This window comes from Fundulus heteroclitus, chromosome 14 (genome assembly GCF_011125445.2).
Source record: "Fundulus heteroclitus isolate FHET01 chromosome 14, MU-UCD_Fhet_4.1, whole genome shotgun sequence".
NCBI lineage: Eukaryota > Metazoa > Chordata > Actinopteri > Cyprinodontiformes > Fundulidae > Fundulus > Fundulus heteroclitus.
In genome coordinates, this window is record NC_046374.1 from 33,300,770 (window position 1) to 33,314,695 (window position 13,926).

Consider the following 13,926-nt stretch of genomic DNA (forward strand, 5'->3'; position numbering starts at 1 on the left):
CATCTCGCCTTTTTACTCAGCGGCGCTCCTTTCAACCACTCTGCCTCCTCTGTGAGGCACGCTAAGCTCTGCGGTTTGAAGATTTCAAACCGGACCGGCCCGCTCCGAGGCCTGAACTCGGCGCGCTCCTTTGTTGTGAGGTGGAACCGAGGAGGAGAGCTGCGCCTTGTCTGCCACCATCAACTTTTGCCCTTATTTTGTCACCTTGTGCCAGAAATAGACCAAATATCTGCAGAACAGAGAGGAAAATCGGCTAAAAACACTGTTTTATGTGCATGAAATTGGGTCGTTTGGACATTCTTTCTCTCCTCCTGTATTCTGTCTCCCCTCCAACTATCGATCACGTTCTTTCTGTCTTAACCTTCTCCTTACCCCCTCTCCTCCCCCCCATATTTCTTGAAAACATGGCTGTCAGTCTTCTGCGTGCCATGCTTGCTGGGTGCCTCTCTATAAATCACTCTCGGCGTCGCTCAGTAGGCAGGAACTGAGTCATCGGCCACAGAGCGAGCTCCTCATCCCCACAGGATGCAACAGTAGCTCTGTTTTCTCGCTGCTTTCGCCTCACCAACACAGGTGTACGCTATTTAAAAATAAACCTGACTCTTTTTTAAAAAAAATGCTTTGCAGCTACAGCTTGCAAAGTAAAGTTAGCTTTGAATGTAGCTTCAGCTCTGACGGCGTCTCGTTTTCTCCTCTCCTGGCATTGCAGCTCACTAACCTCGAATGGCTTCACCTTTGCTGTTTTGAACCTGTCGGCAACACATTGGGCTTTACAGGCTCTTTGAACGCTTGTTAACACAAACCGTAGATCAGCCGATCACAAGGCAGCAACTCGATGCTTTTAGGCTACTAGATGTGAGGAAGACGACCAACAAGAAAGGGGATTTTAGTCGCTCTGGAGGTGGCTCAGTGGTTGGACTTCAGACGGGCTGGTCTGAGTAATACTGAAACTGGGTTTTTAACGATCGATGCCACCTCGCTGGATTGCACAGCAGGGCTTGAGTTACAGGAAAGTGTTGATGCCACCGGAGAAGAGGGGGCAGAGATGGGGGTTTCACCCCAAATAACCAAGGAGGGCAGATTGCCGTCTCTGATTTTATTCCCACAAGTTCACAGACGACTGAAAGAAAAAGTTTCCTGCTCTGAGCTGCCAGAGTCAGACAGTGAGATCAGAAATAAACATGAAAGGGTAGATCCGTCCTACTTGGTGCAGAGGCGTCGGTAGGATCCTGAAACAATCGAGGCTTCAAAAATACCATTATGGTGACACATGGTGACAATAATGCATACTGTGAAATATGTTGCTCCACTTCTCGGACTAAACCTAAGAAGGATTGCGAATTAAACAACACACGACTAGAATCTTTTTACTTTTGTTTTAATGCATAAATATATTCACTTTGAGACGCTGAAGTAAAGGACTAAAAATTTTATTTTTTAGTCCTTTACTTGCTGAAGTAAAGGACTAAAAATTTTATTTTTTAGTCCTTTACTTCAGCGTCTCAAAGTGAATATATCTAGAGTAAAGGATTCACGATAAAAAACATTTCCCAAACCAGACAATGACGCTGAAGTAAAGGACTGAAAATTTCATTTTTTAGTCCTTTACTTCAGCATCTCAAAGTGAATATATCTAGAGTAAAGGATTCATGATAAAAACATTTCCCAAACCAGACAATGACGTATGATAGTAAAAAGAAACTGAATATATTTATAAAGTAGTCTCATCATAGTGTTTAATGGACACTTTGTTGCTTCAGTTTTGAAACAGTCAAAAAGTATTTATTTGTTTTTTATAAGCGTTGGTCAACTTATTAGATTCCCCCCCAGAAATATATGTATGTATAGAATGATTTTATTTAATGTATTTATGTTGAGACCTCTCCAAAAATATAAGCACAGTTGCTCCACTAAATAAATACTTTACGTCTGACTGATGGCCTTTTAGCTCAGTTTCTGCTGCTGCAACACAAGTTTTTAGATTACACACATGTTTGCAAAAGCCATGTTAGTCTGAAAGGTGTTTTTTTCCCCTATTTAAACATCAATTATTATACATTTAAAAACCTTTTCTTCATCGCTGCAACCTATCTCTGTGATACGGAAGCATCAGACAAGCTCTAAGAGGATAATCATCTCAAGCCGCTGCTTTAATCAAAGTAAACATTTATTAATAATCCAACTAAGCTTCATTTACATGTATTTACTGACGAGACACGTGAGAAATTACCTGAAGTAACTAAAGCAGGATCACACATATGATCTAATGCTCCTGATCTGAGTTTAAAGGGGTTTTCTAGCTCTCACAGGATGAGGAGAGACAGGAAGGAGGATAATATCCATGCCGTTGAATCTTGTCTAATCTGACAAAATTAGTCAATGATGCATCAAAACTAAAAACTGGGGCTGATATTCTGCATCTCCTCTCATGTCAATCAGTCGCAGCACCTTCCTCACCCTACAGCAGTTTAGAAACTTATTAGAAAGGACATGAATAGGCAGGAAAAGAGACAGGATGGAGAAGAAAGTGAACTATAACTTTCCTGCAGGGTTGTCAAGTACATACAGTTTCTGGGAAGAACAGCAGGATGTCAACATTTAACTTCTATTAAAATGACTGTAAAAGAAAAGCTGTTTTTCAGCCATCTGCTCTCCATCCGACTAGACTCAAAGGACAACAGCGAATCACGAGTGTGGAGATGCTGAGTGTTTTGGCGGCACAAGGCCTAAAATTCACCCAGTTCAAGAATCAGGGATCTTTATTTTCATGATGTGTTAACATCATGGCATTTTTGATGAGGCAGATAACAACTCAGGATGCACACAGATTACACGTAGCATGCGTACACAAAAAGAAGTGACGTTTTTACACCTTTTTGTTCATGAAATCACGTTGCTGGGTTAATTTCATCACCCAGCAACGCTTCCTGAGAAGCTTAAGGTGTGCAAATAATGCTTAGAATCTAATAAGACTCATATCTGAGTCAAAAAGTCAGACAGCAGTCCCTTAAAAACGATGTAGATTAATGTGCTGTTGCATGAATTAATCACCAGAACGCTCCATCGCTGATAAACTCGTGCCTGCGGTTAATACTGTGCAATCATTTTAGGCAAGGCAAGTTTATTTATAGAGCCCTTTTCAATAACAACACGATTCAAAGTGCTGTACATAAACAAAAAAAACATTACAGACATAGGAAAAGACAAACATTACATTAACAAATTAATAAGCTAAGTAAATCCTTGACTAGACTTCTTTCATACATTAACAAACATACAGAAAGTCTTAATTTTTTCTGTTAATAATAAGAAATAATCTAAGTATATTCTTGGGGATTTCTGATCTAAAGTGATTTTGTCCACCTTTTCTAAAGCTATAACTAGAATAACCTTTTTTTTTTCATTGTTTCAATGGAACGAGCTTCATCACTAAAAAGTCGAAGCTTAATTGTTTCTATTCATAAAGCTGCAGCTTGATGCCTCTGATCTGACCTTTCTGACACTACAGCTAAAACAGAAATTGGTTTTATTCATAATATTCAAGTTACAGAACTGCACAATCTGTGTGGATGGGTGTCCAGCCAGACATTCCCTGATGAGATAAAATGTGCCAATAGGCATTACCTGTAGTGTAACAGACCACAAGCTGGGCTGGTGGTTTATTTGATCACCAGCAGGGGGCGATAACCCTCACAACTTTGGACAAAAGCTGCTTTTTATTAGTTTTTGATTTAATGTTTCTGAGGTGTTTCCATGATGGAAGTGGGTTAAACAGTGTACTGCCTGGGTGGGTGGAATCTGTGGCAATACCTCTGGCTCTGTTCTGGACTCGTGCTGCATAAACCGTGTCCAGATGACATCCCACAATCCCCTATGCTGTCCTCTTCTGTTAGATTACTCCTCTCCTGTGCCGTGCAGCTCCTATACTGCTCTTTCACTCTGAGACACAAGATGCTTTAAATTGTAGCTCTACAAACGTTTATTAGCAGCAGAGCAGAAAGTTTCCGTTTCCTGAGGAAGAATTGCCGTTGCTGGGTCTTCTTCATCAGGAGGGAGGTGTTCACAGTCCAGGAGAGATCAGAGGAGATGTGGATGTCCAGGAACCTGATACTGTCCACAAGCGTGTTCTGTCCTCCTGGACCTCCGCTAGTCAATTACAACCTCCTTTGTCTTGCTGGCAGGTATTCAGGATCAGGTTCCTGGAGCACCAGTGTGAGATTGCTGACCTTAACCTTATAGAGGGACTCATCGTTGTTGGAGATGAGACTACAGTGATGTCTTCTGCAAACGTCACTACTGTGTTTGTGGGGTGGACAGCAGAACAGTTCCTATATTGAAGATCAGTGGAGCAGATGTACGTTCCCCTATCCTCACCACCTAGAGTCTGTTAGTGAGGAAGTCACTGATCCAGGAGCAGAGAGGAGTGAATAGTCCCAGGTTGTGGAGCTTCAGAGCCAGCATGTCTGGGAGCACGGTGTTGAATGCTGAGCTGAAGTCCATGAATATCATCCTAACATTGGTGTTGGGCTGCTGCTGATGGACCAGAGCTGAGTGCCGTGCTAACGAGACAGTGTCCTCTGTGGAGAGGTTCTCCATGTAGGCAAACTGCAGGCTGTCCAGGCCAGCAGGGATGGAGTCCTTGATGTGCGTTAGGAGGATTATCTGGAAGCACTTAATGATGACGAGGGTCAGCGCGATGGGACGATCGTCATTGAGGCAGGTGATGATTGGTTTCTTTGAGAACAGGAACGATGATGGAGGACTTCAGACAGGCAGGGATCATAGAGAGCTGCTGGGAGAGGATGAAGATGTCCAGAAAAAAACTTGTAATGCTAAGAGTGTACATGAAAAGATTTCATCTCGGGCCGTCATTAAGCTACACCACGGTAGTTTTAAGCTTTAAGCTTCAGTATTTAATCTCAACTATTAATTTCTTTTCTTTCCCAACCAAAAAGTCTGACTTTCTTGTAATCTTCAGTTCACTTCGGTGACTCTCTAGTCTTTCTAAACTGGAGCTGCACAGTATAATTATTCACACTCATCGTAGTAATATCAGTTTGTGCCACTTTAACACTACAAAGATGACTCTGATGCAATAGTTGTCAAGGGAATACAGCTAAAGTGTCGTCATACTTTGGACATGAATAATACGTATTGATGGAGTCTAACGGCTCCTAACGTCCACAGTGGCTGAGCTGCTGCAGATCATGAAGAGTTGTGGGGCATTGTGTAATGGTAGAGACAGAAGAGTACCGGCAAAATGTGGGTTGATCAAGACAGATATCTCTGAGGTCATGGTGACTTTCACAATTAAATCTCTCCCTGGTATTGTGCAGCCCTGTTTCAAGGTTTTTATGTCACAATGTTATCAAACAGTCTTCAGAAAAGTGATTTCCTTTTTTACATTTGTTTTTGCAAATTGGTTGTTTCACTGTATAATTTAAAACACATGCTCACCAACAAAATGAGATTCTGAAGTGACTTTAAACACCAGCAAGAAAGAGTGAAAAAGAAATCAAATTACAATATTTGTGTGTTTAGAATGTTTTCTGGATGGGAGTTAAAGGCGGAAAATGCAGAAGGGTTAAATTTGTTCTATTTAGTTAAATCTTTTTGAAAACATTTGGAAAAAAATTATTTCTCACCTAAATTACACAACCTGGTCACTTTTTATTGGATATGCGTAAGCAGACAAAGTTCTGCAACATGAAAAAAGCAAAAAACACAAATTATATTAAAGGATCCAGGAGGGTTAAGACCTTTATCCGTTTAAAATGAAGACTTAGGACTGAAATGTCGACACAAAGTAGCGGGTAAGCAGGTGAAGATCCATCCGTCCCGTTATCTTCTGCTAACTGAGATCAGGACGCGGGGGAAAACAGCTTCAGGAGAGAATCCCAGACATCTCTCTCCCCAGCGACATCCTCCAGTCCATTCTGGGTTCCCAGGCCAGATGGGATAAATATTTCCCTCTAGTCACTGCTGGGTCTTAACTCCCTGTGGGATGTGCCTGGGAAACCCCAAAAAGGAGACGTCCGCAGGGCCTCCTGATCGGTTATCTGAATGTGGAGAAAAAGCGTCTCTACAGATAACAGAGCTCCTCACCCTATCGCTAAGGCTAAGCCACCCTGGGGAGGACGCTGATTTTAGCTGTTTTCTCCAGGATCCAGTTCTTTTGTAGCCTCGTGAGACCATCCTGATCTCGCGAGCATTAAAGGTTTCACTCGCAGATCAGTCTGGCTACTCTCTGTTGAAGAAAATTTGGAGCCGTTCACCAAACGAACGTCCAATCAGCGTTGGCTTTGAGGCGGGTTGAGGTGTGACGCAACGAGAAGTGCGACAGTTCAGTCTAAAGAACATGGCGGCTTCAGCCGATGAAACTAGCGTTAGCGTGGCTATCGAGCAAGTTTTATCGGAATTACAGAGTATTTCTTTGCTGAGCTAACGAGCCTTTACCTGCAGCAGCAAGAGTAGCTTGGCTTGTGGTTGTGTTTTCATCGTCGCTCTGTTACGAGCGACGACAAATCTGATTGGTTCATTTGGCCCGTCTATCACCAACATAGGCCAATCAGCTAACCAGTATTTTCGCCCCTTCCCAAAATTACTTCAACGGAAGGTTTCCAGATGGATATGCGGAGCAAATCTATCTGGCGGAGTCAGGTTAGTTCTTTTGGCCATGATCCGTACCTCAGGACCAAAGGCGAGGGTCTGAAGGTAGACGGAGCTTTGCTTTATCGATTGTTCTTTACTGCATCAGACCGGAGCAGCACCTGGATTACTACAGACACAGATGGGTCTGCCTAAAACCAGAGGACGCACTGAACGTAAAGCTAAACCCAGTGTATACCTAAACATTTCCCATAATTGGATTTTTCCCTGCAGAGTCGCTGTTAACTTCCTGCTGTTGCATGATTGAGGAGAAACAGCATCATCTGGAGTATTTTGAGACAGTTCAAAGAGTCAGAGCTAAATAAAGAGAGAGGAACAAGATTCACTTCTGTTTATTCAGGCTTTCATTCTCAGGCTTTCATGCACAAAGTTACGATTACAGACACCAGGCAGAGGATGTAGAGGTTGGCAACAGCTCCTCTCTGTGGTGAGTGTTTGGCAGCTGTAAGGAGAGAAGAAGAGAAGAAAACCTGTCAAAGTCAGCCAGGAAGTGGAGGACTACTACTACTTCCTGTTTCCTGCGGGCTTCCAGCAGAGCAGCAGGGTTTCACATTCTAGTATCTGGTGTGAAGATTTAGTGAACCCAGACTGTATTTACTGGACTACATGGCAGAAAGCTGCAGTAAAATTACAGCTTTAAGGCAGAAAGAAAGTAAGTACACCCTCTCTCAGTTCCAGGATTTTGTCTGTCAGGAGACAATTGAAGGATCTCCTCTAAAATCATTTAAATCTACCCACGAGTGCAACATGGAGCCAAAATGGGAAATAAGTGTGTGGAAAAACTAAGTGCACCCCATGATTTGATATTTTTTAGTAATATTAAGTCTTGCTTCTTCTTTTAGCCATGCTAAATGATGATTTGCTGCTGTGTTTGGGATCCTTGGGGCTCCTGCGGCTGCAAAGGAGGCCCAGATAAATAAGCAGCCCTCCACCACCAAGCATGGCGTGTTTAGGTAGCTCCAATATTAATGCTTTGCCACAGGCTTAAACAGCTGTACTTTGGTCTTACCTTGTCCCAGAGGTCTTTATAGCCGACCTGTCATGTTCTTACCTGTACAAACAAGCTATACCTGTTCAGGTTTGTTCTTCAGTGCAATGAACTCTCAGATTAAAAATGTTAAACTGGGCTTATGATGTCTTTGGTCATTCCTCTGAGCCTGGCACTGTTCGCCCACCCTGGGGTGAAGGTGTTTCGAGGTTAACTCCTCATGGGGCAGCTGCTCTCTTGATGTTTGGAAGCAGCCTAAAAGGCCCCTTTCCAGATTTCTTTTCTCTCTGAGGTTCTTGCATAGGTCTTTACATCCTGGCATTGTACCAACACAATCCTGTGTGGGTGACGGTTAGGGAGCATCAAACTCCTGTTTTTATAGAGGTTATTGTTAACTCAAAGGGTCCAAATGTTTGAGGAACCAGGTGGAGCCAGAAAAACTCTCCACCAAGGAAGGCAAAGATGTTTACCAGTGGTTTGAAATGTTTCTTAGAGTGGAAAGGTGAGAAATTCAACTGAGTCCTGAGAGTAAACAGTTGTAAAAAGCAAAAATGGAGCTGGATAAAAATGTCTTACAAAATGTCACACAGATCCAGAGCATTAGACTTGGTGGGCATCTCCAAGAACCGAGGACTCCCTGCTCAGGGAAGATCTCTGGTCTTTAATCTGTCCCTGAGGCAAAGACAAAGTGCTCTACATGAACAGGCTGTCTCTCCCTGCTGGCTCTCCTTCAGGTCTGCTGTCGCCTCCTGCTGATGCTTTCTTCGAGGTTACCTTCTTCTGCCGCATTTCTTTCTTTTTTTTAACCCAGAGCTGCTTCCTGAATAGTGGTTCAGTCCACACATCCGTGTCACTGTTGCATTTAGGGTGCAGCAACCAATAAAACCGTAAAAACATGCAGATACATTCATGTGGATAACACTCTAAAACATTATCAGCGCTTAATCAAACGTCTGCGGTGGCAGCACTGTGGCGGCAGCAGGGGTGCATTTAGTTCTTCACACACAGCATTTTGGCTTCATCTTTCTTTGTTAATAGGTTTTAGCTCTCGCATCTGTGACGGTCAACATCTACCATTTCTAAAAGTTACTGTCAACACGTCCCACTGTAGCTTCCACCTTCTGATGAACAGCCAATAAGCTGAAGTATCTATTTATATATACATTTATATAAATATTTCAGTGGCTGCGGTGCGACTTTGACGTATCTGTAAACTCCCACTGAATGCCACATTTAGAACCAACCCAGGACTCGTCTGTGCTCCTGTCGTTGGTCTGTTTGAATGGGCTGAAACAATCATAGCAGGAGGTTTAACAATGTCAAATGTTTTTATATAGCACTTTAAAAACAGGTGTAAAGCTGCACCAAAGCGCTGTACAAGTTTGAGTTTTGAGAAGCGATTTAAAATTATCCAGGCTGTGGGCGGATCTAATTTGGAAAGGTAAATTGTTCCATAGAATAGGGGCAACAACAGAAAAAAAATAGATCTTCTTTCCTATTAGGGTAGGTCTAAGGAACTGTCAGTAGCAGCTGATGATTTGATCGTAGGGTTCTGGACATAGAATTAAATTTTAAAAGGTCCCGAAGATAAGGGGGAGCTAACCCGTTTAAAAGTTTATAAGTTAGTAAGAGAATCTTAAAATCTATTCGATAAAAGACGGGCAGCCAGTGTAAAGAGGCCAGTACATGCCTTATATGGTCATGCTTCCGGGTTCCTGTAAAAAGCCATTCTGCTGCATTCTGGACCATTTCAAGTCGCTGCATCTGTGATTTATCCATGCCTCTATATAATGGATTGCAGTAATCCAGGAGAGATGTAATGAAGGCAATGATAAGTCCTTAAAGTCCTTAAAACAAAAATAGGATTTAACTTTTGCTAAAATCCGCAGGTGATAGAAACTTGATTTAACGGCAGAGCTAACTTGTTTATCTAGCTTTAAACAAACGTGAGCAGGTTGAGTTAACCTGAGGAGAGAAGGGAGCGGGAGTCGTTCACAGGCGTGGTCGTTGTGCTTTGATATTCATTTTCTCCAGAGGCTTCATCATCTTCATATTCATATCCATCAGGGTCGGAATCGTCTTCCAAATCCCCCGCTGATAAAACGAGTGAAAAACCTGCAGAACGTAAAGAGAACCTGTAAATTAAAAACGTACCAAACAGATCCTGCAAACGTCGGCAGCGACTTTCCTTTCTTAAAACATGACAAGTTTCCAGGTGAGAAAACAAATGAGTGCTTTAAGATCTTAAATATAAATTTGTGCAGCAGAAGGGTGGCTCACTGTTTCCACAGCGTGCACTTTCCCCTAATATCTGTGGTTTTTAACACCCTTTCACCTCTATCTTTCTGCCAACTACAAGCAGGTTTATCAGAATGGTTCAGGTATTGAATCAGCAGCGGAAGTTGACTGCGAGATCAAATCATGAAGGTGTTAATTTAAGATCTTCAAACACATGAAATAATAACTCTTGCAAGATGTTTCAAGAAGTAACAGCATGATAGACATGAAACCCATGAAAATTGTTCATATTTATTAGGCCCATTCCTTAATAAATCACAATAAAACAACATAAAAAACATTTTAGAATAAGTACAGTCATGCAGCACAGTTTACCTGATTTAGTTATTATTTTTGAAGGTTTGCACGACTTAAAATACTGATTAGGTTCAGGGATGTTTTCTGTCTGATCTATATATGCCCTTGTCCTTTAAATCCTACTTAAAGGACAGGGACTTTTTTTTACATCAGTAAGTAACTTTAAAATTACATGTGGGGTTCCCCAAGGGTCCATTCTGGGTTCCCTCCTATTCAATATCTACATGCTCCCTCTAGCTCAGATAATAAAAAACAACAACAGCTACCATAAGTATGCAGACGACACACAGCTTTACATCACCATGTCACCAGGTGACTATAAACCAGTTCAGGCACTGAGTAAATGCCTAGAAGAAATCAATACGTGGATGTGCCAAAATTTTCTTCAATTGAATAAAAACAAAACTGAAGTAATAATATTTGGACCATTAGAGGAAAGTTAGCACACAGCTCCGGCTGCTTCAGCTAGGAACCACTGATCAGGCCTGAAATCTGGGAGTAGTGATGGACTCAGACCTGAACCTCCAAAAGCATCTAAAGACAGTTACAAGGTCAGCTTTCTATCACCTGAAGAACATTTCCAGGATTAAAGGACTAATGTCTCAGCAGGATCTGGAAAAACTAATCCATGCGTTTATATTTAGTAGAATTGATTACAGCAACGGTGTTTTCACAGGTCTGCCTAAAAAGTGGATCAGACAGCTGCAGCTGATCCAGAACGCTGCTGCCCGTGTCCTCACTAAGACCAAGAAAGTAGAGCACATAACACCAGTTCTAAAGTCCTTACACTGGCTCCCTATATCTCAGAGAATAGACTTTAAAATACTTCTGTTAGTCTATAAATCCCTGAATGGCTTAGCACCTAAATACATCACAGACTCTTCTGTCTCATATCTGCAGAACCAGAACCATGTAAGGTGCAGTGAGAAACTCTGTACAGGAAAACATACAGTACATGAACAGTGGAGTCATGAATGAGACAAATAATGCACCAGTGCAGAGCACACAGCCCACTTCAAACAGGTGACATATTGATTAGAGTTAAAGCACTTTTCTAAAAACTGTCCCTGAGTCTATTAGCACGTAATCTCAGCGCTCTGCTTCTGCAGCCTGGGTGCAGCAGCTCAAACCCTCTGTGTCCTCGGTGTTTACGGCCCCTCAGAACGCTGTATGCCTTGTCGAGATGGGAAGACTTGGCCATGGATCTTCCTATGGAGTGGCCTAGTCAAAGTCTGCACTGTGGTTTTGTGTCACCCTAAACAGACCATTCACACTTCAAAAGCCACCAATGCAGCTAGATTAAAACGTGCAAACACTCAGTTCCTCAACAATGACGAGAAGCACTTATTTGCAGCTTATTAGGGAACGATTACACCGTATCAAAACTTGGAAGACTTTTCGAGCATTAAGTCATTTATCACCTTTTTAAAAAGCATTTGTTCACCCATTTTCCTCTTAACAAGTGACGGAAATTAAATCTTGCACTTGCTGGTGTCCAGTTCCACTCAGAAGCACCTTGGAAAACCTTAAAGGCTCTGACTGTTTGCTGCTGATTATAATCTGCTCCTCCGTTTCTTTGACTAAGGTGCCAAACACTACCTCTGTTTGTCGTCCTCTGTTTTTATAAACCAGAGTTTGATTAGATCGTGCCACAGATTTAACGCGGATCCTCCTCTCTACAGTCTAATCAGTACCCGGTACCCGTGCACAAACGCTTCTGAAACTGGAACAGTAGTGGTAGCTTGCACCTTCAGCGACTCCTCTGTACCGCAACAATGAAGCACGTGCAGCCAGGATACGGCGAAGCCTTTCAAACAGTTCACCTCAAAGAGACTCACCGAGAGCCAAACCCAGCAGGAAAACCTTCATCGCATCCATCTCCGCCGCCTGGTCGCCTCCAGCCGACAGCTGCTCGGTCCTCGCCGCTGCCTGTCCTCCTGAGGAGTGATCGAGCTTTGGAGAGCGGGGAGATGAAGTCAGCAGCACAGGAACTCACTAACCACAGCGTGACCTCATCAGCAGCTACGTGCTACATACAAGATATTAAAGAATAAAGCAGATGTGCGACGTGTTGGTAACAGAACGCATCACCTTGCATAAGGAGTCACACCTCTAGAGCTCACAACAGACTTTAATGTATTTCAGCAGGAATATGTGATTCATCAACGCAGAGCGGTGGTGTTAGGTTTTTATAACTTTTATAGGCCAAGAGGTTTATTTTTTAATCTCATCTATCCACATGCCTGTGGCCTCTAATGGTGAGTGTTGAAGTGGGTCATTGGTTCGTTTTCCATCGGTTACCAACAGGTGAGTGATATAAACTCAAAGAGAACTCCCAATGCCCTTTTAGCTCAATCAATCAATCAATCAATCAATCAATCAATTACCCAATCAATCAGTTAACCAATCGATCAATTAACCAATCAATCAATCAATCAATCACTGAATCAATTACCCAATCAATCAGTTAACCAATCAATCAATTAACCAATCAATCAATTAACCAATCAATTAATCAATCAATCAATTTGTCACTTTGGTGGCCTTTTGCGGTTTGAGTTTCAGTGAGAATGACGATGGAAGCAGAATCAAGTGGAAGCAGCAACAAGTTTATTCGTTGGCAGCAGCATTCGACCTTACAGCCTGACGACCAACAACCAACAACTTCATAGACACAATCACTTACTTAAAAACCCACAGCTGTTTAAGGACTAAACCATTCCGCACCAGACAATTTACTGCTTTCACTTGTAACGTACAATATGTATCACATAAAATATACATTTACATGTTCCCACCTGTTTTTTAATAAATATTTTATATTTTAGACTTGCACCTAAAATCCCTTAAAACAAATGTACAGAAACTCCCCATGTTCTCCATGATCTCTCCTGGAACCTATAGACGGTGTCTGGACCCCCGGTGAAGTATTTGCCCAAACACCCTGGAGAAGACATAGAAAAACAGGTGAGTCACCTCATCTTAACACTTTATACTCACACTTTTAACAGATTTTACACCACCATTTGAGTTTCTGAACAGTAGACCTTAGCTCTAAATAACAGTTTTCACAGACATCAGCTGTGCAGAGCCTGACACAAAAGGCTACATGCTACATATTAAAATATTCAATAGATATTGAATAAATAGTTAAAACTTCTTGTGTGCAAATGGTTGTTGCTGTGTAAACACATGCTCAGAGTTCTGCGCTAAATAAAGTGCTAGTTAAAGTGCAAAAGTACTCTTAAAGTGCAATACAAATGACTTTTATAAAAACAGTTGCAGTAATGAAGACCCCTTCATTACAAGATCAATTAATCAGCTTTATTTCTAAAACACATTTTAAAAACCACATTGGTGACCAAATTGCTGTACAATAAAACAAGAAAAGGTTAAAAAACATACAAAACACACACGCACACAACATCAAAAGCCAAAAACAAGGTTCACGGCATGAGTATTTTAAAATGCCATACACAACAAGATCAGTGTGTTACAAGCAAGGAAATGAAAGTGTGTTTTTAAAGGAGATTTAAAAATAGGGAAAGAGGGCTTTCTGTTCTAGTGAACAAAAATCCCTGGGAGGATGAAAATCCTTAGCCCACCGCTTTGGATGCGACGGACCACCAGAGAAGAAACGTGAGCCTCTGAAAACATCGAGGCTCAGAGCAGAG